Source organism: Jaculus jaculus, chromosome 2 (genome assembly GCF_020740685.1).
Source record: "Jaculus jaculus isolate mJacJac1 chromosome 2, mJacJac1.mat.Y.cur, whole genome shotgun sequence".
NCBI lineage: Eukaryota > Metazoa > Chordata > Mammalia > Rodentia > Dipodidae > Jaculus > Jaculus jaculus.
Genome location: NC_059103.1, coordinates 44,223,413 through 44,251,019, shown reverse-complemented (window position 1 = coordinate 44,251,019; position 27,607 = coordinate 44,223,413). Strand labels below are relative to the sequence as shown.

Genomic DNA, 27,607 nt, shown 5'->3' with positions numbered 1-27,607 from the left:
TTGGAAGTTTGATTATAATATGGCTAGGAGAGGTTCTTTCCAGGTTTTGTCTGGCTGGGGTTCTAAAGGCTTCCTGTACCTGCATTGGCACCTCTTTCCCAATTTGGGGGAAATTTTCTTGTATGATTTTGTTGAAGATGCCTACTATGCCTTTGGAGTGGAATGCTTCTCCTTCTACTATGCCCTGAAATCTTTTTTTTTTTTTAATTTTTTATTTATTTATTTGAGAGCGACAGACACAGAGAGAAAGACAGATAGAGGGGGAGAGAGAGAATGGGCGCGCCAGGGCTTCTAGCCTCTGCAAATGAACTCCAGACGTGTGCGCCCCCTTGTGCATCTGGTTAACGTGGGACCTGGGGAACCGAGCCCCGAACCGGGATCCTTAGGCTTCACAGGCAAGCGCTTAACTGCTAAGCCATCTCTCTAGCCCTGCCCTGAAATCTTATATTTGATCTTTTCATAGTGTCCCGAATATCTTGAAATTCCCACTCATACTTTTCTATAAGTTTGTCTTTCTCTTTGTTGGACTGTATTAGATCTGCCACCTGGTCTTCTAGCTTAGATATTCTGTCCTCTCCCTCATCCATCCTACTGGTGTTATTTTCTACAGAGTTTTTTATTTCATTAACTGCGTTCTTCATTGCTAGTAATTCTGACTGGTTTTTCTTTATTATTTCCATTTCCTTATTTTTGTCTTGTATTGCCTTCTTTATTTCATTAAATTGGTGTTGTGCATCTTCTTTGATTCCTTTGATTTTCTCTTTGATTTCTTCTTTGATTCTTTTGATTTGTTCTTTCACCTCTTTTAACATATTTACAATCATTGTTTTGAACTCTTTCTCAGGCATTTCCTCTAACTCGTTCTCACTGGAGGACATTTCTGATGCATTAATACTTTTAGGTGGATTTATGTCATCTTGCTTTTTAGTGTTTCTTGTGTTATAATGTATATATTTTTGCATCTTGGATTAAGTTAATGCTTGGATTTTCTAGCTAGCTGGGTATTCTTAGCTGTATCAATTGATTTGATGTTATATATTTTCAGGGTAGGAGCTTATGGTGTTAGGTGTGGCTCTTAAGACTCTCAGAGTATCTACAGAGGTGTTCCTAGGGGTTGAGTTTCCTTGCTATGGGAGTATTCAAGCAGGCTGAGTGGAATAAAATACAGGTAGATTCTAAAATTTAACTAAACACTGTACACATTCAATCAAAAACAGCCCTAAGTATGTATGCAAGAGTAGTTATTATAACGACCAGATCCTCTGTCAACAAAGAGGTTAAGATTTCTGGTCTGTTGAGGGATCCAAGTCGCTTGTGTCCAAGTGAGACCCTTCCCTGGTGTAATCCCAGTTACCTTGGATGATTTTGGTCTCAGTCAAGTTGCTGCCTGGGTCGTTGGGCTGCTGTTCTGATTTCTGGAGCTGGGCACTGGCTTTTCCTGTGGGGCAAACTGAGCCTGGCAAGTGTGGCCCTGCAGATCAGCACCCTGCTGCTGGAACTGCTGCTGCTAAAACTGCTGCTGCTGGGTCTGTAGCCGCTGCTGCTGAAGCTGCTGCTGCTGGGCCCACCGTTGCTGCTGCCTCTGCTGCTGCTGCTGTAGCTGCCACTGCTGGAACCACCGCTGCTGCTGAAGCTGCTGCTGCTGGGTCCACTGCCGCTGCTTCTACTGAAGCTGCTGCTGTGGGATCTGCCGCTGCTGCCGCTCCTGGTTCTGCTGCTGCTGGCTCTGCTGCTGCCGCCACTGTTACTGGTCCTGGGACCGCTGCTCTGTTTGCTGGAACTGGGCTCAGGCAGTGGGGGTGGGGAGGGACCTGCGGCTGCTCTGGTTCTCTTGCTGCTCCACGTGTTCTTCTACCTCGCGGTCTGCTCCTCCATTGCTCACTGCCGCTCTCCCTTCACGTTTCCTGAGTTGCGGAGAGCGCGGTGTGAGGGGAAGCTCCAGCACCTGGCTTTTCCTGCAGCTGGAGCTGAGTCTGGCGGCTTTCTGGTACGCCGCCGCTGCAGTCAGCGCAGCTGCCGGGGCCACTTTTGCCGGCCTGTGCGGGCTCTGGATGCTCTGGATCTCTTCTACTTCTCTGCTGCCGCTTCAATTTCCTATACACCTCACTTTTTAGTAAAAGTGTGTATTTTGCTGAGTTTTTTTTTTGGTCTTTTTCCCCCCTAGGCTGCTTTGGCGTGGTACCTATGCTGCCATATTAACCGGAAGTCGGGACATTTTTTATAATCATGGAAAACGTTAATAAAAATTGAAAAAAAATAAATAAATTAAGTAATGGCTAATCCAACCATCCATCATGTTTAAATATAATTTACCCTGACATGGAAGGTGCAATTAGCACTTTCAATGCAACCCTACATACCAGGCTTTTTTGGCGGGTACTGACCTGGTGTAAGCCCAATTATCTTTTGGGATGGTTTTGGTCTCAGTTATGCTGTGATCCCACTTGGGTCCCTCTTTGCTGTGCTGTGGGCTCAGGTAGGCTGGCTGGGTCACTGCTCTGATCGCCTGTGCCGGGTGCTTTATAGGTGAGTTCCCTTCCCCAGGTCTCTGGCGCTTGCACAGGTGGTGGGAGGAAGGAAGGCCGGGGGTCATGGCTAAAGTTCTCCCGCTGGTCCTTGTGGTCCTCTTCCTCATGAGCTGCTTTGCTGGTCCCTGCCATCCTCCTTTCACGTTTCTTGAGTTTGTGAGGAGGCTGGTGTAATGGAAAATCCCCTCACCTGGCTTCTCCTGCGGCCCAGGCTGAGCCTGGTTGGTGGCTGCAGCTGGTGCAGTCGTAGTGAAACCACAGCTAGAGCCACTTCTGCCTGCGTCTCTGGTCTCTAGACGCTCTGGGTCTGTTCTCCTTCTCTGTTGTGGCTGATAACTTCTTGTACTCTTTCACTTTTAGTAGAAGAGTGTATTTTGCTGTTTCTTCTTATTATTGTTGTTGTTATTATTATTTTGCTTTTCATCCCCCAGGCTGCTTTGGTGTGGTTCCTATGCCACCATCTTAACTGGCTGCTTATTTTTATTTTTGGTGACCCACTGAGTTTGGTTAGGGTTGCTTGCATAAGCATGGGTAGAAGGTTATTTACTGGGCATGGGTAATTTACCAGTAGTAAAGAAGAAGAAAATAGCTACTCTACCTCAGGCAACCATTAACAGCCAATGACTCCTCAGGGGTGGGTGGGGCCTCACATGACAAAATGTTGAGGGGCCCAGTCTTGTTCAGGCAACCACAGCTGCTGTGAGCTCATGAGTTCAATTCCAGGTCATGTTCAGAAGAAAGCATTTCACAACACTCTCCCCTGTCCCACAGTCCTTACACTTTTGCCACCTGTGCCCTGCCCTTTCTCAGTGTTCCCTGAGCCCTGGAGAGGATTATAAACCTGACCCGTTTAAGGCCGAGCACTCACCAGTCACTTACTTTCAGCTCTTTGACCAGTTAGGGTTTCTGCATTAACTGACAACCACTGCAAAAAGAAGCTTCTTTTGGAACTACATCAGTCTGAGTACACAGGTTCGATTCCCCAGGACCCAAGTAAGCCAGATGCCCAAGGTGGCACATGTATCTGGGGTTCATTTGCAGTGGCTAGAGGCCCTGGCACGCTTATTCTCTCCCTGTCTCTGTCTGCCTCTTTCTCTCAAATAAATAAGTAAAAGTAAAATAAAATATAAGAAAAGAAGCTTCTTTATTTATGAGAGAGAGAGAGAGAAAGAGAGAGAGAGAGAGAGAGGGAATGAATGAGTGCTTCAGGGACCCCAGCCACTGGAAGCAGCTGGCTTATGTGGGTCCTGGGGAATCCACCCTGGGCCTTTAGGCTTTACAGACAAGCACTTTAACCACTAAGCCATCACTCCAGCCCTCAAAGAAGCTTCTTTGATCAAGGTTGAGAGCAGCACTAACTTATGGATACAAACATAAATATTTAGAAAGTAGTTTGGCAACCTGTCCATTTAGCAAAACAATAGTAATAGGTGTACCCTAAGACTCATGACCTCCCAAACCATGGGCTTTTGGCCAGGTTTATAGTACCAGGTATGAATTTCCTCCTAAGGAACAGACCTCAGATTCAATCAGGAAGTGCTTAGTTACCCCAATAATGGTCATGCTACTATTACATCAGTGGGCATATCTTGACTTTGCAAGTTGGTAAATACTTTTTACTTAAAATATATTTTATTGATTTACTTAGTTGAGAGACATGCATACACACATGCGTGTGCATGCACACACACATGTATATAGAGAGAGAAAGAGAAAAGAGAGAGAGAAAATGGGCATAGTAGGGCCTCCAGCCACTGCAAACAAATTCCAGATGCATGCACCACCTTGTGTATCTGGCTTATGTGGGTACTGGGGAATTGAAACTGGGTCCTTGGGCTTTGCAGGCAAGTGTCTTAATGGCACTTGATGTTAGAGAAAAAGTTATATCTAGTTGTTTAAATTTTTATTTATTTATTTTATTGTATTTTTTATTTCAAATTTTTTTCTTTATTTATTTGAGAGTGACAGACAGAGAAAGAGGCAGAATGGGTGTGCCAGGGCTTCCAGCCACTGCAAACAAACTCCAGATGTGTGCGCACCCTTGTGTATCTGGCTAACGTGGGTCCTGGGGAATCAAGCCTTGAACTGGGGTTCTTAGGCTTCATAGGCAAGCCTTAGATGCTAAACCATCTCTCCAGCCCCTATTTATTTATTTATTTATGGGGGGGGAGGGAGAGAGGGAGAGAGAGAGAGGGAGAAAATGGGTATGCCAGGGCCTCCAGCCCCTGCAAACTATCTCCAGACACATGTGCTACCTTGTGCATCTGGCTTACATGGGTCCTGGGGAATTGAACCAAGGTCCTTTGGCTTTGCAGGCAAATGCCTTTTCTGTTAAACCATATCTCCAGCCCTATATCTGTTTTTTTTTTTTCCCTGTGTGGGAAAAACTTAAAATTTTTATAGAAATAGGTAACCAAAACATATTCAAACATAAAGATGGAAGAAAAAAAATAGAAGAAAAATATAATTGTGGTGGATTGGAATGATAGTGAACAAAAATGTTATTTTTATGGATTTTGTCAAGTTTATACTGATTTTGTATGTTATTTATTTTGACCACCCATGCCTGCCTGGAACTCATGATCTTCCTGCCTTGGGCTTTACAGTGCTGGGATTGAGCCCCCATCTTACAGAGCGCTCTCTCTCTCTCTCTCTCTCTCTCTCTCTCACACACACACACACACACACACACACATACACATACACACACACACACGATTTCCTTGTCTTTGAAGATTTCTGACTCAGACACTGTCTTTGGGCTTCCACAACTTTCTTCTCCATCAGGGATGGAGCCCTGAGCTTCTGTCAGATCCTCTTCCAGGGAGAATTAAATAGAGAGTTAGTTTCTTATGTAATCATCCCTGATGATTGCAAAGGCAAACTATGTGGCATCCAAGTGGTGCCCATGACTTCATTTAGCACTTGCTACAAGTCTTTATGGAAAGACTGCTTTTTCATTGAAGCGATTTTCTACTGTCCACGCCCTGCTGCATGTTGGCCTTGGTTAAGTCCCATGGCACTGGGCTCTGTAGTGGAGGGGGCCAGGTCCTCTGTGCTTACTCCCCGACGCTTCCAGACCTTCAGCGTGCTTGACTGCAGCAGCATCTACACCCTTCCTCTTGGCTTGCGAATGGGCAGACCCCTTGATCCCCTGGCCTGAGAGCTGTCCTTCGCTGCTCCTTCTGAACACCAGGAGGAACTGAAGCTCTTTCAACCTGAGCCTGATGGGCATGAGTATGTGTTGGGCAGACTTGGAGTGGGTGGGAATGGCAATAGAATTGGAATCCGTGGAACGCTTACTGTATGTGAGCGGTGTATTTCACTGTTGCAATTACCTTTTTGTTGCTGGCACAAAACACCTGAAAGCAGCTGATGGGAGAAAGGGGTTAATTTGGCTTAAAGTCTTTTTTTTATTGTAATTAAAAAACCATTTTTATTTATTTATTTTTAAGTAGAGAGAGAGAGAGAGAGAGAGAGAGAGACAGCCATATAGAGAGAATGAGAGAGGGAAAGGGGGGTGGGTGGGGAATATATAGGAACGCCAGGGCCTCTGGCTGCTGCAAATGAACTCCAGACGCCTTTGTGCATCTGGCTTTGTGTGGGTCCTGGGGAATTGAACCTGGCTCATTAGGCTTTTCAGATAAGCCCCTTAATCACGGAGCCTTATCTCCAGCCCCTGGCTTGCAGTCTTCAGGAGAGGTCTCATCACAGCGGGAAAGCCCGGCAGAGCAGAGGCTGGACGTGATGCCGGGCTTTAGCACAGGCAAGCTGGGTCAATAGACCCCAAGGGTCCTCCCCCCAGCTCGTCCAGCAAGGCTCCGCCTCCCAAATTGCCACTAGCTGGGGACCCCTATCCAAGTTGCCGCATCCACCCCAGCGGAGGGAAGGCGGGTACATTTTGGAAATCTTCCCTGGCCCGAGGGGCGAGTGGGAAGAATGGGAGGCCTTTGGGGACCCAGACCTGCACAGAGATGAATGGAGCCGCCGGCTCTGAGGGGTGCACGGAACCCCAGGGCGAGTCCCTGGCCCACCCTCTCACAAGCTGCTTCACTGCAGACAAGCCACTTCACCCTGCTTACCTCCAGGATGGAAATCACGGGAGCCCTGATCTTGAATGAGTTCAGCATCTGGCACGCACCACTCAGGGATGCCCTCCACCGCTCAGAGGAGCCCAGTATCAACGACAGAGGCTCGGCAAGAAATCTGTTCCGGCCAGCTCTCCTTTCAGTCCACGCTGTCCACCCTCCTCTGTCCGGAGCTGGGGAGATGGGTTTGGGGGGCCGCTGGGAGAGGCTGCTAGCTGGGACTTGGTGGGGGTGATGCCCCCAGGCTCCCAAGTCTCTCCTTTCCTGCCTCGTTGGCAGCCTTGATCATCCTCCCCTCCCCCGGGGCTGGGTTACCCTCACTGCCACCAGCACCCTCCTCCGTTCTGGACCACCGAGGTTGAATAAACTCGTTTTCATTGAGGTTCTCAGGATCCAGCGACTTCGTGCTTGTCAAACAGGGCTGCTGTGTGGCGGCTCAGGCTAGAAAGTGGCGGGCTGTCTTGGAACCCGTGTGTCACACAGCAACCTTGAGGCATCTCTGTGGGCCACTGGGGCTGGGGAAAGCTTGGACATTGACCAGGGGACGGAGGTCTGTGTAAGTGTGTGAGGTCTCCTCCGGAGCCCGTGAAGCCTGCCCATCTCTCCCTATCTATACCCATGCCATCCCCTATGCCACCTCCATAGCCACCCCCCACCCAAGTCTTGCAGCTAGTGGTGGTGGTGGGGGGGTCTGTTAGCCCCTCTCCTTCACAATTGCTGCTGGTCCCTGGGCAACGACAGTGGGGACTAAGGAGGAGTTCTCTTACACACCCTCCTGTAGGCCTACCCACCCCCCCCCCCCACTCCAGACTTGGTATGGGCCTGGCCCCCAGCCCCAGACACTCCTTTCCTCAAAACTTCCATGTAGGTTTTCCGTTCCTTCATCCTGGGGTCTTGGGAGGCAGGGACAAAAATGAAAATCTTTGCTTATGTTTAAAATTTTTTTTCCCCACATGTATTTTCTTGTGTATTTTATATACTGTGAAGTGCACAAAGTTTCTTTTTTTTTTCTCAGATTTTAATTAACAACTTCCATGATTATAAAAAATATCCTATGGTAATACCCTCTCTCCCCCAACTTTCCCCTTTGAAACTCCATTCTCCATCATATCCCCTCCCCCTCTTAGTCAGTCTCTCTTTTATTTTGATGTCATGATCTTTTCCTCCTCTTATGATGGTCTTGTGTAGGTAGTGTCAGGCACTGTGAGGTCATGGATACCCAGGCCATTTTGTGTCTGGAGGAGCACGTTGTAAGGAGTCCCACCCTTCCTTTGGCTCTTACATTCTTTCTGCCACCTCTTCCACATTAGACCCTGAGCCTTGGAAGTTGTGATGGAGATATTGCAGTACTGAGCACTGTGGTCACTTCTTTCCAGCACCATGTTACCTTCTGAGTTGTCCCAAGGTCACTGTCATCTGAAAAGCAAAGATTCTTTACCAAAAGTGAGAGCAGCATTAATATAAGGGTGTGAACATTAAGAGGAGTGCTTACTAGGTAGTTTGATAAGCTTAGTATATACGCTAACCAGACAGCAGGAGACATTACACCCCTAGGGCTCATGACTACCCCTGTTTTAAGTTTTCAGTATCAGGGATGTATTCCCTCCCATGGAGCAGGCCTCCAGACCAATTAGAGGGCAGTTGGTTTCCACCTTGACAGATGTGCCACTACTGCACTCATTGGCTCATTTGGCCTGGCTGACCAAATATGAGGCTTGCAGTGTCCACTGTTGAGTATCTTCACTGGTGATTTCTCTCTCTCCCATTGAACTGCATGCAGAATGGTTTCTTCCAGCTTTCTGTCAGCTGGTCTACATGGAGGAGGTTATCAGCTCAGTTCTAGCAGGATTTCTCAGTGACCTTGCAGCCCAAGTATGTGGGGTCTTCAGCAATAGGGTCTTACCATCTATTCCTGGTGGGAAAGCAAGGGCCTCGGCAATGGCCTATAATGTTTTGGGGGCATCAGGGACCTCCCTGGCCAACAACTCACTGGAAGGTATCCCATCCCTGGCACTGAAAATTTTCTAGCAGCAATCTATGGCTCCTGAGTGTTCCATAGTCCAAAATCAGAGGATTCCATATGATTCATTTATATCCTCTTAGATTTTTTTATTTTATTATTTATTTTTAATTTTTATTAACATTTTCCTCATCTTAGATTTTGATTATCCCTCCCTCCACCTTTCCTTTACTCAGTCTCTTCCCCTGACCTCACTTTGGGCCTTTTCACCCCCATTAATCTATTCTTTTACTTATATATATTCAATACTATCCTATTAAGTATCCCTCTCCCTTCCTTTCTCTTCCCTTTATATCTCTTTTCTAGCTTACTGGCCTCTGCTACTGACTTTTTTCCTTTTCACACAGAAGCCCAATCATCTGTTGCTAGGATCCACATATGAGAAGAACATGTGATGCTTGGCTTTCTTCTTTTGCCTATGTTTTGTAAAAGATTTTTATAGTTTATTTTTATTTATATTTGAGAGAGAAAGGGGGAGAAAGAGGCATATGTGTGTATATGTATATATATAATATATATAGAGACAATGAGTGTGCCAGGGCTTCCAGCCACTGCAAATGAATTCCAGAAGCATGTGCCCCCTTGTGCATCTGGCTTATGTGGGTCCTGGGGAATTGAACCTGGGTCCTTTAGCTTTGCAGGCTAGCACCTTAACTGCTAAGTCATCCCTCCAGCCCAAAAAAATCTTTGCTTGTGTTTTGAGACCAAACCTTGCTATGTAGCTCAGGTTAGCCTCAAACTGACCATCCTTCTGCAATGACCTCTCAAATGTTGGGATTGCAAACATGTGCCATTAACCCCCAAATTCCCCCTCTGGGGCTCAGGGTGAGTACTATATAGGCAAACATGAGATGCAGTTTCCCCAGAGCCAGCTGGGCTGGCTGCCACTCCACAGTATTATTCTGTACCCTGAATCTCTTGCTAGCCCCCACCAAAGGCCAATGTCTTTGAGATTGACCAGACCAAGCAACATCAGTCCCTGTGTGGACACAGGAAGCTCAGCATCTTCTGCCTGTATGGCTAAGAGCAGGGCCCCACTGGGCCTGAGAGGAGTCAGGAATTTAGGGCCTTGACTTCACCCTTCAGACAGCCCAGGTCCTGTATCCTCACACGTGTGGGCCTGGATGCCAGCTTTCTTTCTCTGTCCTCACATAACACGGGCGCCAACGCCACTGTCCTTCCTCTCCACATGCGGCGTCAGAAGTAACAGCTGTGATGTATGCACGGCCACATGGAGGAGCTTTTTACAGAGTCAGAGAAAAAAGTTGCAGGGAATCCATGGCAACCCATTTACATGAATTAAAAACTGTGCGCTCCCCAAACAAGGATGGACACGTAGGAAAATATGAAAGCCGTTGGAAAGGTATCGAAGGAGAGATGAGAAAGAGGTCAAAGGGAAAGAAGAGAGTGAAAAGAGGGAGAGAGGGAGAAAGGGAGAGAGAGGAGGGAAGAAGCTTCTCACAAACTGCCTCTGAATTTCTTTTAGAAATAAACTTGGATTTGTTCAATGTGTGTATGTATATTCAAGATGCATATACGTGTTCATATAAAAGCATAAAGCCTATACAACTTACAAAAGTGGGAAGCTGCAGGCAGGTGAACGTACATATCTGCCATCCCAGCACTTGGGAGGCTGAAGCAGGAGGAGGGCAAGGCGGAGGCCAGTCTAGGCTCCATAGCATGGCTCTGTCTCCAAAACAGGGTGGGAGATTATATTAGCTAATAAGTTATTTATTTATTTTGGTTTTTTGAGGTAGGGTTCCACTGTAGCCCAGGCTGACCTGGAATTCACTAAGTAGTCTCAGGATGGCCTCGAACTCACGGCAATCCTCCTACCTCTGCCTCTACCTCCCGAGTGCTGGTATTAAAGGCGTGTGCCACCATGCCTGGCTTTTTATTTTTGTTTTTGATACAGGATCTCATGTACCTGAGGCTGGCCTGATCCTCCTGCCTCCACCTTCCAAGCACTGGGATAAGAGGCACGTACTACTATGCTTGGTTTATCCCCCTCCAGACCCATATTCTCAAGGTCATTTCCAGGACTACATCATAAAGTGCAAAAGACAGATGCGGTGATCTCTTTAAAACATGACAGAAACAGAAAAAGAAGGGAGGGAAGGAGGAAAGGACATAAGAAAGGAAGGATTGGAAGCCAATCTCATATGAGCAATCATGGGTCACATGGTCCCTGAGTTAATGCCACCTAAAATGCTGCCAGCAAGAGCCTGCCTGGCTGCCACTTTGTCACATCCCTGTCTGCTTAAACTGTGACACTCCAGACGTAAGACCCATGTTGCAGTATTAGTATGTCCCCACACAGAAGAACTACTCAATCCACAGCAAAAATGATGCAAAAGGGAGAGATGGCTCCGCAGTTAAGACACATTCCTACAAAGCCCAACGACCCAGGTTTGATTCCCCAGTATCCATGTAAAAGCCAGATGTGCTAAGTAGCCCATACATCTGGAGTTCATTTGCAGTAGCTAGAGGCCCTGGCCCACCCATTCTCTCTCTCTCTGAAATAAATTATACATATATACATATATATATATATATATGTAAGTATATATATGTATGTATGTGTATATGTGTGTGTGTGTGTGTATATGTGTGTATATATATATATATATATATATATATATATATATATATGTAAATATTCTTTTGGTGTTTTCGAGGCAAGGTCTCCCTCTAGCCCAGGCTGACCTGGAATTCACTATGTGGTCTCAGGGTGGCCTTGACCCTATGGTGATCCTCCTACCTTTGCCTCCCGAGTGCTTGGATTAAAGGTGTGCGCCACCATGCCTGGCTAATAAAAATATTTTTTAAAAAAATGAGGCGAAAGCTGGGTGTGGTGGCGCACGCCTTTACTCCCAGCACTCAGGAGGCAGAGGTAGGAGGATTCCCGTGAGATTAAGGCCAGCCTGAGACTCCATAGTGACTGCATAGGTCAGCCTCGGCCAGAGTGAGACTGAGACGCTACCTTGAAAAACGAACAAACAAACAAACAAAAAAAAGAGGCCAGATCCTTAATTTACAAAGAATGTGTAACAGCTGAAGAAAACTAAGATTTTGAATCCTATGTAAAAATATGCAAAAGAAGTCAGCCAATTAATCTGCTTACTTGAACGTGTTTCTGCAGAAATTCAGAAAAAGCTGGCAATAGTGCTGCCATGTTTATGAGCCTTAAGGACAACTGAGGCCATTAAGCTTCCCGAAAAATAGCTACAATATTGTAATGTTGAAGTGTTTTCATAAAACCTTTCATTAAAATTTTATTATAACTTGTTCTAAGCCTAATGAGACTTGAAAAAGTTAATAAATTGCACGTAACTTTTTGAAGGAAAAAACGTGCCAAAGATATGAACAGACAATTCACGTACAAACATAGAAATGATATAAAAATGTCCTTAAGCGAAGGAAGACATTCAACGTTACCCATGTAAAGAGAAATGTTAATTAAAAGCCCATGAAAGAAAGGCAAGCATGGTAACAACTTGGGAGGCTGAAGCAGAAGAATCTGGAGTTCAAGACCAGAGACAACTGTGTCTCAAAACAACAGCGACAACAACAAAGACATCCAAATTTTATTTCTCACTCATTAGATTAGCAAAAACATAATCTGACAGTCTGCAATGTTGGCCTAACCCTAGGGAGAATTTGTTGAAACCTAAGAGAACTATATCTGCATTTACTTTTCAACCCAGTAACGTTATTCCTAGGAACTCACCCGACCTTAATAATAAGTGTGTGGCAGCATTCTTTGTCACTGAAAAAATAAGATACTTTAAGGGCTGGAGAGATGATTCAGTGGTTAAAGGCACTTGCCTGTAAAGCCTGACAGTCTGGGTTGATTCCCCAGTACCACTATGTAAAGCCAGATGCACACAATGGCACATGTGTCTGGAGTTCATTTGCAGTGACAAGAGGTCCTCAAGTGTCCATTCTCTCTTTTCTTTTTTTTTTTTTTTAAATTTTTTTGTTCATTTTTATTTATTTATTCGAGAGTGACAGAGAGAGAAAGAGGCAGATAGAGAGAGTGAGATTGAGAATGGGCGCGCCAGGGCTTCCAGCCCCTGCAAACGAACTCCAGACGCCTGCGCCCCCTTGTGCATCTGGCTAACGTGGGACCTGGGGAACCGAGCCTCGAACCAGGGTCCTTAGGCTTCACAGGCAAGTGCTTAACCGCTAAGCCATCTCTCCAGCCCACTCTTTTCTTTTTTTAAATGTTTTAATTGATGACTTCCATAATTATAGACAATAAACCAAGTGTGTGGAGGGCTAATTCCACCCTCCCACTTTCCCTTTCGCAACTCCACTCTCCATCATACCCCTTCCCCCTCTCAGTCTCTTTTATTTTGATGTCATCATCTTTTCCTCCTACATTCTCTCTCTATCTGCCTCTTCCTTAAGTGGGGTGGTAATTCTTTTGGCCACTCCACTCTCCATCGTACCCCTTTCCCCTCTCAATCAGTCTCTTATTTTGATGTCATCATCTTTTCCTCCTACATTCTCTCTCTCTCTCTGCCTCTTTCTTAAATAAATAAATAAAATATTTTTATTTAGAGACATAGAAAGAGCCAGAGAGAGAGAGGGAGAGAGAGAGAGAGAATGGGCACACCAGGGCCTCTAGCCACTGCAAACGAACTCTAGACGCATGTGCCACCTTGTGCATCTGGCTTACATGGGTCCTGGGGAATCGAATGGAAGTCCTTTGGCTTTGCAGGCAAACACCTTAACTGCGAAGCCATCTCTCCAGCCCAAATAAAGTATTTTTATTTATTTATTTATTTTTGTTTATTTTTATTTATTTGAGAGCAGCAGACAGAGAAAGAGGCACAGAGAGAGAGAGAGAGAGAATGGGCACATCAGGGCTTCTACACTGCAGACAAACTCCAGATGCATGCGCCACCTTGTGCATCTGGCTTATGTGAGTACTGGGGTATTGAGCCTTGAACTGGGGTCCTTAGGTTTCACAGCAAGTGTTTAATCACTAAGCCATCTCTACAGCCCCCTAAATAAAGTATTTTTACAAAGAGCATAAGAATGATTAACTAGAAACTAATGAAATTTGTCATTTTGGGGGCCAGGGCAAAGACAGGAGGCTTCTATGGCATTTTTCTGACATCTCTACCTGTTTTTCAAGATATTTTAACATTTATTTTCAAGGGTGAGGGAGAGAGATAGAGAGAAGGAGAGAGAGGGAAAGAGAGAGAGAGTTCACCAGGGCCTCTAGCCACCACAAACGAACTCCAGATTGCATGCATCACTTTGTATCTGGCTTTATGTGGGTACTGGGGAATTAAACCTAGGTCATTAGGCATTGTAGGCAAGCACCTTAACTGCTTAGCCATCTCTTCAGCCCTCTACCTTTTTTTTTTTTTTTAAATAGTGTTTTAGGGCTGGATAGATGGCTTAGTGGTTAAGCGCTTGCCTGTGAAGCCTAAGGACCCCAGTTCGAGGCTTGACTCCCCAGTACCCACATAAGCCAGATGCACAAGGTGGTGCATGCATCTGGAGTTTGTTTGCAGTGGCTGGAGGCCCTGATGTATCCATTCTCTCTCTCTCTCGGCCTCTTTCTCTGTCTGTTGCTCTCAAATAAATAAATAAAAATAAACAAAAAACTAAAAAAATAGTCTTTTAAAGAAAGTTTTCACTTTAGGAATTATGTAAATATTTTATATGTTAAAATCAATAGAATATGTGGAACCCTAAAGTTGAGTTTAAATGAAAATAAATGAATCCAACTTTATTTCAGGTGGATAAAACAACAACAATGAAGGAAGAGAAAAATAGTAACTCAAGTTTTTTTTTTTTTTTTCAAGGTAGGGTCTCACTGTAGCCCAGGCTGACCTGGAATTCACTATGGAGTCTCAGACTGGCTTCGAACTCAAGACGATCCTCCTACCTCTACCTCCCAAGTGCTGGGATTAAAGGCGTGTGCCACCATGCCTGGCAATTTTTTTTTTTTTTGAGTCAGAGTCTCAAACTAGTCCAGGCTGACCTGAAACTCACTTTGTAGCCTAGACTGTCCTTGAACTCACAATCCTCCTACTTCAGCCTTCCAAGCACTGGGATTAAAGGCTTGCATCACCATACCCAGCTGTTCAAGTAATGATTTTTTCCCCTTTTTTTTATGAGAGAGGGAAAGAGAGAGAGAGAGAGAGAGAGTTGCCATGCTAGGGCCTTCAGCCACTGCAATCAAACTCCAGACTTATGCGCCACCAAGTGCACATGTGTGACCTTACGTGCTTACATCACCTTGTGCGTCTGGCTTATGTGGGATCTGGAGAGTCAAACATGGGTCCTTAGGCTTTGCAGGCAAGCACCTCAACTGCTAAGCCATCTCTCCAGCCCAGTTCAAGTAATGTTTAAATGATGATATCTTGACCATATACCCTTGTTCTATGCATAGGAAAAACTAGAAGTAAGTATTGATTTCTTCTTTGGTCAGCTTTCCTTTTTTGTAGTGGTATTGGAGAAATTGACATTGGAATATGAATTTTATTTTTATTTATTTATTTATTTGACAGAGAAAGAGAGAGTGAGGGAGAGAGAAAAAAATAATGGGCACACCAGGGCCTCTAGCCACTGCAAACAAACTCCAGATGCATGTGCTCCCTTGTGCATCTGGTTAACGTGGGTCCTGGGTAATCGAACCTGGGTCCTTTGGCTTTGCAGGCAAATGCCTTAACTGCTAAGCCCTGACCTGAGAGTTCTGGTATCTACAGCCGCACCGTGGAGCAGGCTGTGCCTTGCTATCAGCCTGGGCAAGGGCGGATGGAGTGAGACTCTGAATGCCAGGTGCTGCAGGAGAAATCTGACTCAGGCTGCGTCTCAACAGAATTCACTTTCAGAACTTTTGGGAATGTAAAGGGCCATTTACCTATATTGAGACAAGTATAAGCCAGGCCTCTCTCTGCCTGTCATTATGCCCTAACTCTACCCATATGCTTGGCTAAGAGTAATGCAATTAAAGCACTGATAATGTTAATGATAGGCTTTTATTTTTTTTTAAATAATTTTATTTATTTATTTATTTGAGAGTGACAGATACAGAGAGAAAGAAAGATAGAGGGAGAGAGAGAGAATGGGCGCACCAGGGCTTCCAGCCTCTGCAAACAAACTCCAGACGCGTGCGCCCCCTTGTGCATCTGGCTAACGTGGGACCTGGGGAACCGAGCCTCGAACCGGGGTCCTTAGGCTTCACAGGCAAGCGCTTAACCGCTAAGCCATCTCTCCAGCCCGATAGGCTTTTATTTTTAAGCACTCTTTTAATGTTTATTTTTTTCTTTGAATAAGCTCAGGTGTTGGGGATTGGGGTGACTTGATTCCCTAATTGATAGTTGTTAGACTTTCCCTGATGCCTGGCTGTCATAAGTGGAGGACTGCCAGGAAAGCAGCCAGCCAGACTGCCTTCGTGATAGCCCAGCTCTTTCAACACACTTGAGGAATGCTTTTTGTTAAAAAAATAAATTTTTAAAAAATAAATAAAGTTATTTTATTTATAAGGAGCAGGGGGGGAGAAGAGAGACAGGCAGAGAGAATGGGCACTCCAAGGCCTCCAACCACTGCAAATGAACTCCACATGTATGTGCCCCTTGTGCATCTAGCTTATGTGGGTCCTGGGGAATTGAACCTGGGTCCTTTGGCTTCGCAGGCAAATGCCTTAACTGCTAAACCATCTCTCCAGCCCTTGAGAAATGCTTTGAGGAAGCTATTCTACAACCATGGCTGCTTACTGCCAAAATACAACTGTGGCCTCAAAGGACTGTGCAGCCATGATGGTTTCACAAATCTGGTGCCAGTCATTATGCCAGACATCACAAGACTCAGAAAACCCAGCACCATTTTCACTAAAGCAAGAAGGAAAGCACTTGTCCCAATAACCTTGCAGAAGGGCTACGATTGGTGCAAATAAAATCCTTCATTTGCATGAAGAGCTGTGCTGTGATTGGTGCAAACAGTCATTGCCTCTCTGTCTCCCATTCTGGCTGTATAACCAAGTTGTTGCTTACTTTTCAAGTCAGCTGGGACTTCTGTGCTATCCCCTTAGTATAGCAATCCAGCAAAATAAGAAAATTTGTTCAAGTGGTTTAATCTTGCCACTTAAAAAAATATTTTCTTTTTATTTGTTTGAGAGAGAGAGAGAGAGAGAGAGAGAGAGAGAGAGAGAGAGAGAGAGGGGAGAGAGAGAGAATGGGCATGCCAGGGCCTCTGGCCACTGCAAACAAACTCCACACACGTGCACCCCTTATGCATCTGGCTTACGTGGGTCCTGGGGAATCAAACATGAGTCCTTTGGCCTTGCAGGCAAGTGCCTTAACCACTAAGCCATCTCTCCAGCCTATCACCTTACCACTTTTGATATTTATCATTAGCAGAGTGGACCGAGCTGGAAACACAAAGAAGAGACATCAGAGGAGTGGCGTAGTCGCAGTGATGAAGGAGGTAGTAGCTAGCAGTGGCTAAGGACAGGAACTGCCAAACCTTAAGGTCTAAAAGTCCCAAGACTATGATACCAGCTGCTGTAAGAATGCAGGATCCCAGCACCTGAGGCCTGCGCTGGTAGTTTGAATCAGATGACCCTCCCACCCTCATAAACTCATGTGTTTTGAGTGCTTGGTCTCAAGCTGGTGGCAAATTGAGAGGTGGAGTCACATTGGAGAAGGTGTGTTGCTAGGGTGGACCTTGAGGTATATTAGCTTCTAGCTTTCCAGTTAGTTCAGCTCACCCTCTCCTTTTTAAAAAAATTTATTTCATGGAAAATACTAATAAAAATTAAAAAATTTTTATTGACAATAGTATATTATTTTATAATATTTTATAATATTTTATAATAGTATAGTATTTTATTGACATAGTATATTATCTATAATATACTATGAGCATAATCTCTTCCCACCACCCTCCCCTTTCCCCCTTTCAAATCTTCTCTCCATTGGATCCCTTCTTTTTTCTAACTAGCCTCACTTCTTATCACTTTTTTTTCCTTCCCATTATACAGATTTTGAGTATGTAGCATCAGCCAGTGTGAGGTCATGAATATGTGTCTGGAAGACAGTATATAAGCACTCCTTCTTTCCTTTAGCTCTTACATTCGTTCTGCCACCTCTTCTACAATAGTCCCTGAGTTTTGGACGGCGTGATAGAGATGTCTCAGTGATAAATACTCCATTGTCTCTTATCCTTAGCACTTTGGTAAGTTTTGAGTCATCCAAGTGGTCACCACCATCTGGAAAGAGAAGCTTCTCTAACCAAAAGAGAGAGTAGCATTAAAATATGGGCATGAACATAAGTAGTTAGAGGGCAGTTTGGTTTAATGGGCATAAAATACCCATTTAGTCCCACAACAGTAGTAGCTCCTCCCTAAAGCTTATGACCTCCAAAGCCATAGGTTTAAAATGTATTTTTTTATATTTTAATTGTTTATTTGAGAGAGAGAGGAAGAAGAAGACAAAGAGAAAGAGAATGGGTATGCTAGGGCTGCTAGCCATTGCAAACAAACTCCAGACACGTGTGCCACCTTGTACATCTGGCTTATGGGGTACTGGGAAATCAAACCTGGATCCTTAGGCTTAGCAGGCAAGCACCTTAACTGCTAAATCATGTCTCCAGCCCCCACAGCCTTTTTTTTTTTTTCAAGGTACCTTTTCACTGTATCCCAGGCTGGCCCAGAATTCATTATGTAGTCTCAGGGTGGCCTCAAACTCACAGCTATTCTCCTACCTCTGCCTCCTGAGTGCTGGGATTAAAGGCATACGCTATCATGCCCAGCCTTCCCATAGGCTTCTTTTTTCAGTATCAGACAAAAATTCCCTCTTGTGGAGCAGGCCTCAAGCCCAATCAGAAAGCGGTTGGTTTCTCCCATAACAAACATACCACCATTGCACCATTCGGTTCATTTGACCTGTCTGGACAGCCGGTAAGCTTGTAGGGTCCACTGCTGGTTTACACTATTGATGATTTTTCTCCCCAAAGTGCTGCATAGTTCTTTCCAGCATCTTGACAGCTAGTCCACAGGGAAGAGGCTTCCAGCTCAGCTCCAGCTTGATTTCTCAGTGTCCTGCAGCCTCTTTAGCAATAGGGTCTCGCCATCACACAGGAGGAATGTTAAGATAACTTCCACTTCTACATTTCCCTCAGGGCTGGCTAGGTCCCAAGGTTACAGGAAAATTTTCATCTCCCATGGTGGGAAATGCTTGGATTCACATCACCATTTTCTGTGGCTTCCTCTGGTCTCTACATTATTTTCAGCTTTGCTCTTTGATATTTTCCCCCCAAAGTCTCTATTCTCAGAAGATTCACGATAAGAAAGGTAGAAGAAAACATTTTACTTCATAAAAGTTAACATTGTGAACCAAAGTTCTCAGGAAAAAAAAAAAAAAAGCCACACCTGGGTTAAAGATTCTATAAGGCTGGTCGACTGATTAACTTTTGTGATTGTGAAGAGGTGGAATGACCAGATCCGGAGCCAGATCATCCTGAGCCACCTTTTGTCCTTTAATAGCCACCCATTGTTCATGTCTGTGTGACCTGCCATCCCCATGGCTATCACATGAAGCCTTTCAGGATATACTCACTTAACAGGCCATCAGCTTCCACTGACCCAAAGTCCAAGAATGTCACCAGATAGCATTTGAAGCCCGTTGCAGAGATTTTCCCAGTGTGTGCTATAACCTGATGTACCTAGCAATGTATTTTGAAAAGTGCCTTGATTTACGATTTTCTTTGTTCTGTTACTACGAAAACTTCATGAAATTGTTTCCACATTGGAACATGGTGTTTGGGTTAACCTGAATCCAAGTTCATTGGCTGAAAGTCGCTCATATTTGGCTCTAGAATAAGCCATCACTCATTCCCGCTGAGGTGAGAGCTGTGCTTTTGTATCGACAACCTACAATGAATACCGTGGCATGTCTGTAGTGATAGTTTAAAGAGTTTTGGCAAATGCACGTTCTCAGGTACCCACCACCTTGAGCTTGATGCTGACACTGGGGTTTGGAGGACACATGTGGAGGAGTTGCAGATTCTTGTGCCCCAGAACAACGACTTAGGCAGAGATATGTAGATAGCAGCAAGCAAAATGAAAGAATTTATCTAGAAAGGATATGCTTCCAAGGTAGGAAGTGGGCCCTGCTGTACAAAGACTTGGGGCTTTTGTCACCTCTGTGCTGGGTGTATATTCTCCACGCAGCCTTGTATGTCACATGGCTCATTAGCATCTTGAATTTCCATCCAGGGTGTATGTTTTAGTATTACTGTGAGCCATGGTTAACCGCAAGACATTGGAGAGTGCCTTGGGCACCAGTGGTATAAGACAGTTTGAATCTGCCTTGGAAGCACTTTGCCTTCCTTTGTGAAGTTTTTTTTTTTTTTTAATATTTTATCTATTGACAACTTCCATGATTGTAGACAATATCCCATGGTAATGCCCTCCCTCCCCCCACTTTCCTCTTCGAAACTCCACTCTCCATCATAGCCCCTCCCCCTCTCAATCACTCTCTCTTTTATTTTGATGTCATCATCTTTTCCATCTCTTATGATGGTCTTGTGTAGGTAGTGTCAGGCACTGTGAGGTCATGGATATTCAGGCCACTTTGTGTCTGGAGAAGCATGTTGTAAGGAGTCCTACCCTTCCTTTGGCTCTTACATTCTTTCCGCCACCTCTTCTGCAAGAGACCCTGAGCCTTGGAAGGTGTGATAGAGATATTTCATTGCTGAGCACTCCTTTGTCACTTCTTCTCAGTACCATAGTGCCTCCTGAGTCATCCCAAGGTCACTGCCATCTGAAAAGAGAAGGTTCTCTAGCCAAAAGTGAGAGTAACATTAATATGTGGGTATGAACATTAAGAGAAGTGCTTGCTGGGCAGTTTGGTGAGCACAGCATATACTGTTAGCCAGACAGCAGCAGACATTACACTCTTAGGGCGCATGACTACCCCTGTTGTAGGTTTTTAGTATCAGGAACGTATTCCCTCCCATGGAGCAGACCTCTAATCAAACTAGAGGGTAGTTGGTTTCCCCCATAACAGATGTGCCACAATTGCACCTGTTGGCTCATTTGGCCTGGCTGGCCAAACATAAGGCTTGCAGTTTTCACTGTTGGGTATCTTCACTGGTGATTTCTCTCTCTCCCATTGAACTGCATGCAGCATGGCTGTTTCCAGATTTCTGTCAGCTGGTCTACATGGAGGAGGTTATCAGCTCAGTTCCAGCATGATGTCTCAGTGTGCCAAGATTTAAAAAAAAATTTTTTTGTTCATTTTTATTTATTTATTTGAGAGTAACAGAGACAGAAAGAGGCAGAGAGAGAGAGAGAGAGAGAGAGAGAGAGAGAGAGAGAGAGAGAATGGGCATGCCAGGGCTTCCAGCCACTGCAAACGAACTCCAGACGCATGCGCCCCCTTGTGCATCTGGCTAACATGGTTCCTGGGGAATTGAGCCTCAAACTGGGGTCCTTAGGCTTCATAGGCAAGCGCTTAACCGCTAAGCCATCTCTCCAACCCCAAGTTGTTTTTTCGTATACTAATTTTGTAAGTGTAAGGCCTTTTGGATCTGATCCACGCACTATTCTCCTCCCTCCTTTTTCATAGTGAATGTTTTCCCTTAAGCCCTGCTACCATTTGTTTGCTCTCTGCCTGGTTGGCTTTGCACTTTTCAGGACATAGAACCATTTAATATGTAGCCTTCTGAACTAGAGAGATGGCTCAGTGGTTAAGGCACTTGCTTGTGAGGCATAAGGACCCAAGTTCTATCCCACAATACCCACGTAAACCAGATGCACAAGGTGGCACATGTGTCTGGAGTTCATTGCAGTAGCTAGAGAACCTGGCATGCTCATTCTGTCTTTCTTGGCTTCTTTTTCTCAAGTAAATAAATAAATAAAATATTTAAAATATGTAGACTTCTGGATCTAGATTTTTAAAAATTTATTTATTAGAGAGAGAGTGAGAGAGAGAGAGAGAGAGTGTGAGAGAGAGAATGGACATACCAGAGCCTCTAGCAGCTGCAAATGAACTCCAGACACATGTGCCACCATGTGCATCTGGCTTACGTGGGACCTGGAGAATTGAACCTGGGTCCTTAGGCTTTGCAGGCAAGTGCCTTGACCATTAAGCCATCTCTCCAGCCCTGGATCTTGATTAAAAAAAAATTTTGGGGGTGGGGAGATTGCTCAGTGGTTAAATGCACTTTGCTTGCAAAATCTGATGTCTTGGGTTCAATTCCCCAGTACCCACATGAAACCAGATGCACAAAGTGGCACATAAGTCCGGAGTTCATTTTGGCAGGAGGTCCTGCTGCCCCATATTCACACTCTCTCTGCCTGCCTCTTTCTTTCTGTCTCTCAAATAAATAAAAACATTAAAAATGTTTTCAAGCACTTCTCTTAACGTTCATACCCATATATTAATGCTACTCTCACTTTTGGCTAGAGAACCTTCTCTTTTCAGGTGGCAGTGACCTTGGGATGACTCAGGAGGCATCATGGTGCTGATAAGAAGTGACAGAGGAGTGCTCAGCAATGAAATATCTCTATCACACCTTCCATGGCTCAGGGTCCATTGTGGAAGAGGTGGCAGAAAGAATGTAAGAGCCAAAGGAAGGGTAGGACTCCTTACAACATGCTCCTCCAGACACAAAATGGCCTGGGTATCCATGACCTCACAGTGCCTTTTTAAAAATATTTTTTAATGTTTTTATTTATGAGAGAGAGAGAGAATGGGCACACCGGCGCCTCCTGTTGTTGAAAATTAACTCCAGACAAGAGTGACAATTGGTGCATCTGGCTTTATGTGGGTACTGGGGAATCAAATCTTGGCTGTTAGGCTTTGCAAGAAGTGCCTTTAATGGCTGAGCCATCTCTCCAACCCTTGGCATTTAAAAATATTTTATTTATTTTACTTGAGAGGGAGAAAGAAAGACAGAGAGACAGAGATGGGAGCACCAGGGCCTCCAGCCACTGCAAACAAACTCCAGATACATGCACCACCTTGTGCATCTGGCTTGCATGGGTACTGGGGAATTGAACCTGGATCCTTAGGCTTCACAGGCAAGCACCTTAACATCTCTCCAACCCTCTTTTTCTTTTTCTTTTTTAATGCCTCTGGAGATCAAATCAAGGACATCTTACATGCCAGGCAACTGTGCTAAGCTTAAGCTCCATCCCCAGTTTGGGATCTGGCTTTTTAAGCTTGGTAAAATGCATTTGCGGTTCCCCCATGTCCTGATATAAGTGTGAATTAGTGTTTTCTTCTCAAGACTGACAGCCACTCTACGATGTAACCATGTGTTGATTCCCCCCTTAAGGGGTATCTGGGTGTTTTCAGGTTTCAGCTATAATAAGCACTGTGTGCAGATTTATATTGTATGAATAAAAGTTTTCATTTCTCTTGGATAATACCTAAGAATGGGCTGCTGCCTCAGATGGTTAAGAAAATGACTTTACACGAAAACATCAAAATTTTTCTAAAGTGCCTACACCAATTTTCTCTTTATTCCCACTATGTTGTATAATTATTTTAGAAATTTGTTGAAAAGACCATTCTCTCTCTATTGCATTATCTTTACACTATTATAAAAAAAATCAGTTATGTATAATACTGTGAGCTGGTTTTTAGATTCCCTCTGCTGTTTGGTTAACACATGTGTCCATCCTTTTGCCAATACCACATTGTATTGATTGTTGTAGCTTAACAGTGTCTTAAAATCCAATTTTATTCTAATGCTTTTCCCTTTCTAGATGCATTTTAGAATTAGCTTGTTTATAGTTACCAAAAAGTTCTCTGCGTTATTGAGATTGTATTGAATCTATAGATCAATTTTGAGATAATTGGCATAAATATTATTGAGTCATTCTTTCCATGAACATTTTGTGTGTATCCCATTATCTTTGAGTTCTTTCAGCAGTATTTGATACTTGCAGCAGAAAAGATCTAGTACATATACTGTTAGATTTGTTTTTAAGTATTTTACTGTTTTGGTGCTATTGTAAATAATTGAGTCAGAATAACTGAATTCTAATGGCTCCTTCCGGAGATTTTGAAATGCAAATGATTTTTATATGTTTGTCTTGTACCCTGGAACTTTGCTCAAAGGTTCTAAGGGTCTTTCATGGTTATCTGTGACTAGAGAAAGTTGTGTGTGTGTGTTTTTTTTTTTTTTAATTCCAGTCTATATGCCTTTTATTTTTGCTTTGCTTTATCACTTTGTGTAGAAATTACAGTATAATGTTGAACAGCAGTGGAGAGATGACACATTTACCATATCCTTGATATTAGGGGAAAAGTACTCAGTCATTCATCAGTGAGCATGCTGTTGTTAGCTGCAGGGTTTTTATACACGCCCTTTACCAAGGTTAGGATCTTTCTTCATCTGTAGCTGGATGACAGCATTTATCCTGAAGGGATGTTGATTCTTGTTAAATGCTTTTATAAAATCTAATAACACAGTTTTTACTTCTCTGTCAATAATGATGAATTACATCATATTCCCTTCCCCTTCCTTCCCCTTCCCTCTCCTTTCCTTTTTATCCCCCCTGAGGTAGGATCTTGCTTTAGCCTAGGCTGACCCTGGAATTCACTATGTAGTCTCAGGGTGCCCTCAAACTCACAGCAATCCTCCTACCCCTGCTTCCTGAGTGCTGGGATTAAAGGTGTGTGCCACCACACCCAGCTTCCTTTCCTTTTCTCTTTCCCTCCCTCCCATCTCTCTCTCTCTCTCTCTCTCTCTCTCTCTCTCTCTCTCTCTCTCTCTCTCTGTTATTCTGAGACAGGGCCTTATGTATCCCAGACTAGCCACAAACTTTTATGTAGCCAAGCATACCCTTGAATTCCTGATCATCCTGCCTCCACCTCCCAAGTGTTACTAGGCAGGGTTTGGGTTTGTTTTTGTGGTGCACTCCCCCACCCCCCTTGACGCAGATTAAGGAATTAAAAGGCAGAAAAATAGTCACAAGTAAAGCAGAGCAAAGTTCATTTTAAACGAGGGGTACTGCAGAGCTGGAGATGCCTCCCGGCCCCAGCGCCCTGGTTGGGCAGCTCAAATAGAGACAAGGATGTTGATTGGTCCATGATTCATCTTGCCCTGAGCAGGTCTCAGAAAGGCCGCCAGCACTGCCCTCACACAGGAAGAATTAGGAAGTGCGCCGCCCTCTCCACCATCTTAGGTTGACATCTTGGAATATTTTTTACAGTACAGCTGCCTACCAAGGGCCCTTTTCCCTCCCTGTCTGTGTGCCTAGCCAAGGAAAGGATGCTGGGGTTATATGCATACACAACTATACCCTATTCATTACATCGATCTTCAAATATTGAACCGGTCTTGCATCCCTAGAAGACTCAGCTGATCCTGGTGTATTATCTATTTCATATCTTTCGGGATTTTCTAATATTTTGTTGATGATTTTTGTATGTATGACTTTGAGTGGTGCATAATGATTTTGAGTTTCCTTTCTTTTTAAAATATATTGTTTGTTTATTGGCAAGCAGAGAGAGAGAGAGAGAGATAGATAGATAGAGACAGAGAGAATGGTATTGTCAAAACCTCCTGCTACTGCAAACAAACTCCAGATGCATATGCCACTTTGTGCATCTGGCTTTATGTGGGTACTGGGGAATTAAACCCCAGTAGTTAGGCTTTGCAAGCAAGTGCATCTTAATGGCTGGGCACTCTTTTTTTTTTTTTTTTTTTTTGGTTTTTAGAGGTATGGTCTCGCTCTAGGCCAGGCTGACCTGGAACTCACTATGTAGTCTCAGGGTGGCCTTGATTCATGGCAGTCCTCCTACCACTACCTCCTTTGTGCTGGGATTAAAGGCATGTGCCACTCGGCTTTTTAAAAAACTATTATTGGCAGTACATGACAATATATGTACATGATATGTTTTCATGACGATCCCCTTCTTTTACCTTCTTTTGTCCTCCTTTTCTTGTCCCCCTTCCACTGAATTCCTTCTACTTTCTAGCTAGTCCCTCTTCTATCGTGATGTCTTTTTTGTTTTCCATTCATTTACTTATTAGAGACAGATAGAGGGAGAGAAAAAGAGAAGGAGAGAGGGAGGATGGGCGCACCAGGGCCTCCAGCCACTGCAAATGAACTCCAGACGCATGTGCCACCTTGTGCATCTGGCTTATGTGGGTCGTGGAGAATGGAACTTGGGTCCTTAGGCTTCACAGGCATGTCCCGTAACTGCTGAGCCATCTCTCCAGCCCTTTTTTTGGTCCTCCTCTATCATCCATGATGAAATGCTGATGGGCCCAATGTTATGCAGGTCTTGTGCAGGTTATGATAGCCATTGTGAGGCCATAAGTGGACGGTTACTTCACGTCGGGAAGGCAGTGACTCCTCCCCATCCCCTGGTGCTCACCTTCTTTTCTTTTCGTTTTCTTATATAATGGTTCTATTTTGTATGTTGATTTAACATTTATTATTATTTTTTAACATTTTATTTATTTATGTGTTTGTTTGTTTGTTGCTTATTTGACACACAGAGAGAGAGGGCATGTTAGGGCCTCTAGTCACTGCAAACAAGCTGCAGATGCATGTGCTTCCTTGTGTGTCTGGCTTATGTGGGTCCTGCAGATTCAAACCTTAGGCCTTAGGCCTTGTAGGCAAGTACCTTAACCACTCAGCAATCTCTCCAGCCTTATATTCTTTTTTTTTTTTTTTAATAGTTTATTTGTTTATTTACTTGAGAGAGAGAGACAGAGAGAGAAAGAGAGGAGAATGGGCACATCAGGACCTCTAGCCACTACAAACAAACTCCAGATGCATGTGCCACTTTGTGCATCTGGCTTTATGTGGGCACCTTAACTGCTAAATCATCTCTCCAGCCCAAGCTCTTATATTCTTATATTCTATGCTGAACTGTTTACATGGATTCTGGAAATCTGAACTCAGACTGACTCAGGCTTTCTCAGACCTTCATTTTTGTGTAGAGAATGCATGTAAATGCTAAGGCATCCCTACAGCCCACCCATAAGGTTTTTGATTAGGTTTTCAGTATTAGGCAAGAATTTCCTCCCTTGGAGCTGGCCTTAAATGCTACCAGAGAGCAATTGTTTACACTGGTAACAGTCATACCACTATTGTGTTAGTTGGTGCATCTTGCTTATCTGGTCAGTTTTGTAGCTCATAGGGTCCACTACTGATTAAGACTGGTGATGACCTTTTTTTTTTCCTTTATCTTTTTCCTCTAGCAACCTTCATAGCCCTTTCTAGCACTATGACAGCTAACCAGCAGGGAGGAGGCTTCTAGCTCAGTTCCAACCTGATTTCTCCGTGTCTTGCAACCAAAGAATGCTGTTCCTTCAGCAACAGGATTTTACCACCTAGTTCTGCTGGGCAACCGAGAACTTTGGGATTTTCCTGTATCAGTTTATGGCTTCTGGGTGTAGCAGTATCCATTCCTACAGGGTGCTTCTGTCCTAATTCTCTTTTTTTTTAAAAAAATTATATTTTAAATTAGCTATCAGAGAAGTAGTTTTTCATGTTTTTCCCCATAACCATCTTTGTTTCAATTTTTAAAATATTTTTATTTATCAATTTGCAAGAAGAGAGAGAGGGAGAGAGACAGAGAGAGAGAGAAGACAGATAGAGAGAATGGGTGCACCAGAGCCTCCAGTTGCTGCAAGCAAACACCAGATGCATGTGTCACTTTGTGCATCTGGCTTTATGTGGGTACTGAGGAGTTGAACCCAGGTTGTTAGGCTTTGCAGGCAAATGCCTTAATCACCAAGCAATCTCTCCAGCCCACATCTTTCTCGTGTGTGTGTGTGTGTGTGTGTGTGTGTGTGTGTGTGTGTGTTAATCTCAGGTATTTGTATCATAGCAATGGCCACATCTTTCTTAATATTGGCACTTTCCTTATAGGACTGCCTTCATTGTACCCTATAGGTTTGTTATGCTGAGTTTTAATTATCATTTGATTATAGAAATTCTTTTCATTTCCTTCTTGGTTTCTTCAATACTG

The 27,607-nt window shown here is 44.1% G+C and overlaps 1 non-coding gene across 1 annotated transcript; it reads left to right on the top strand.

Moving 5' to 3' along the window:
- Positions 1-11,736: 11,736 nt before the first annotated feature.
- LOC123459148 lies at positions 11,737-11,869 on the top strand. The gene has a single exon (XR_006636056.1). It is a non-coding gene; the product is annotated as a small nucleolar RNA SNORA33 (small nucleolar RNA).
- The last annotated feature ends 15,738 nt before the right edge of the window (positions 11,870-27,607 follow it).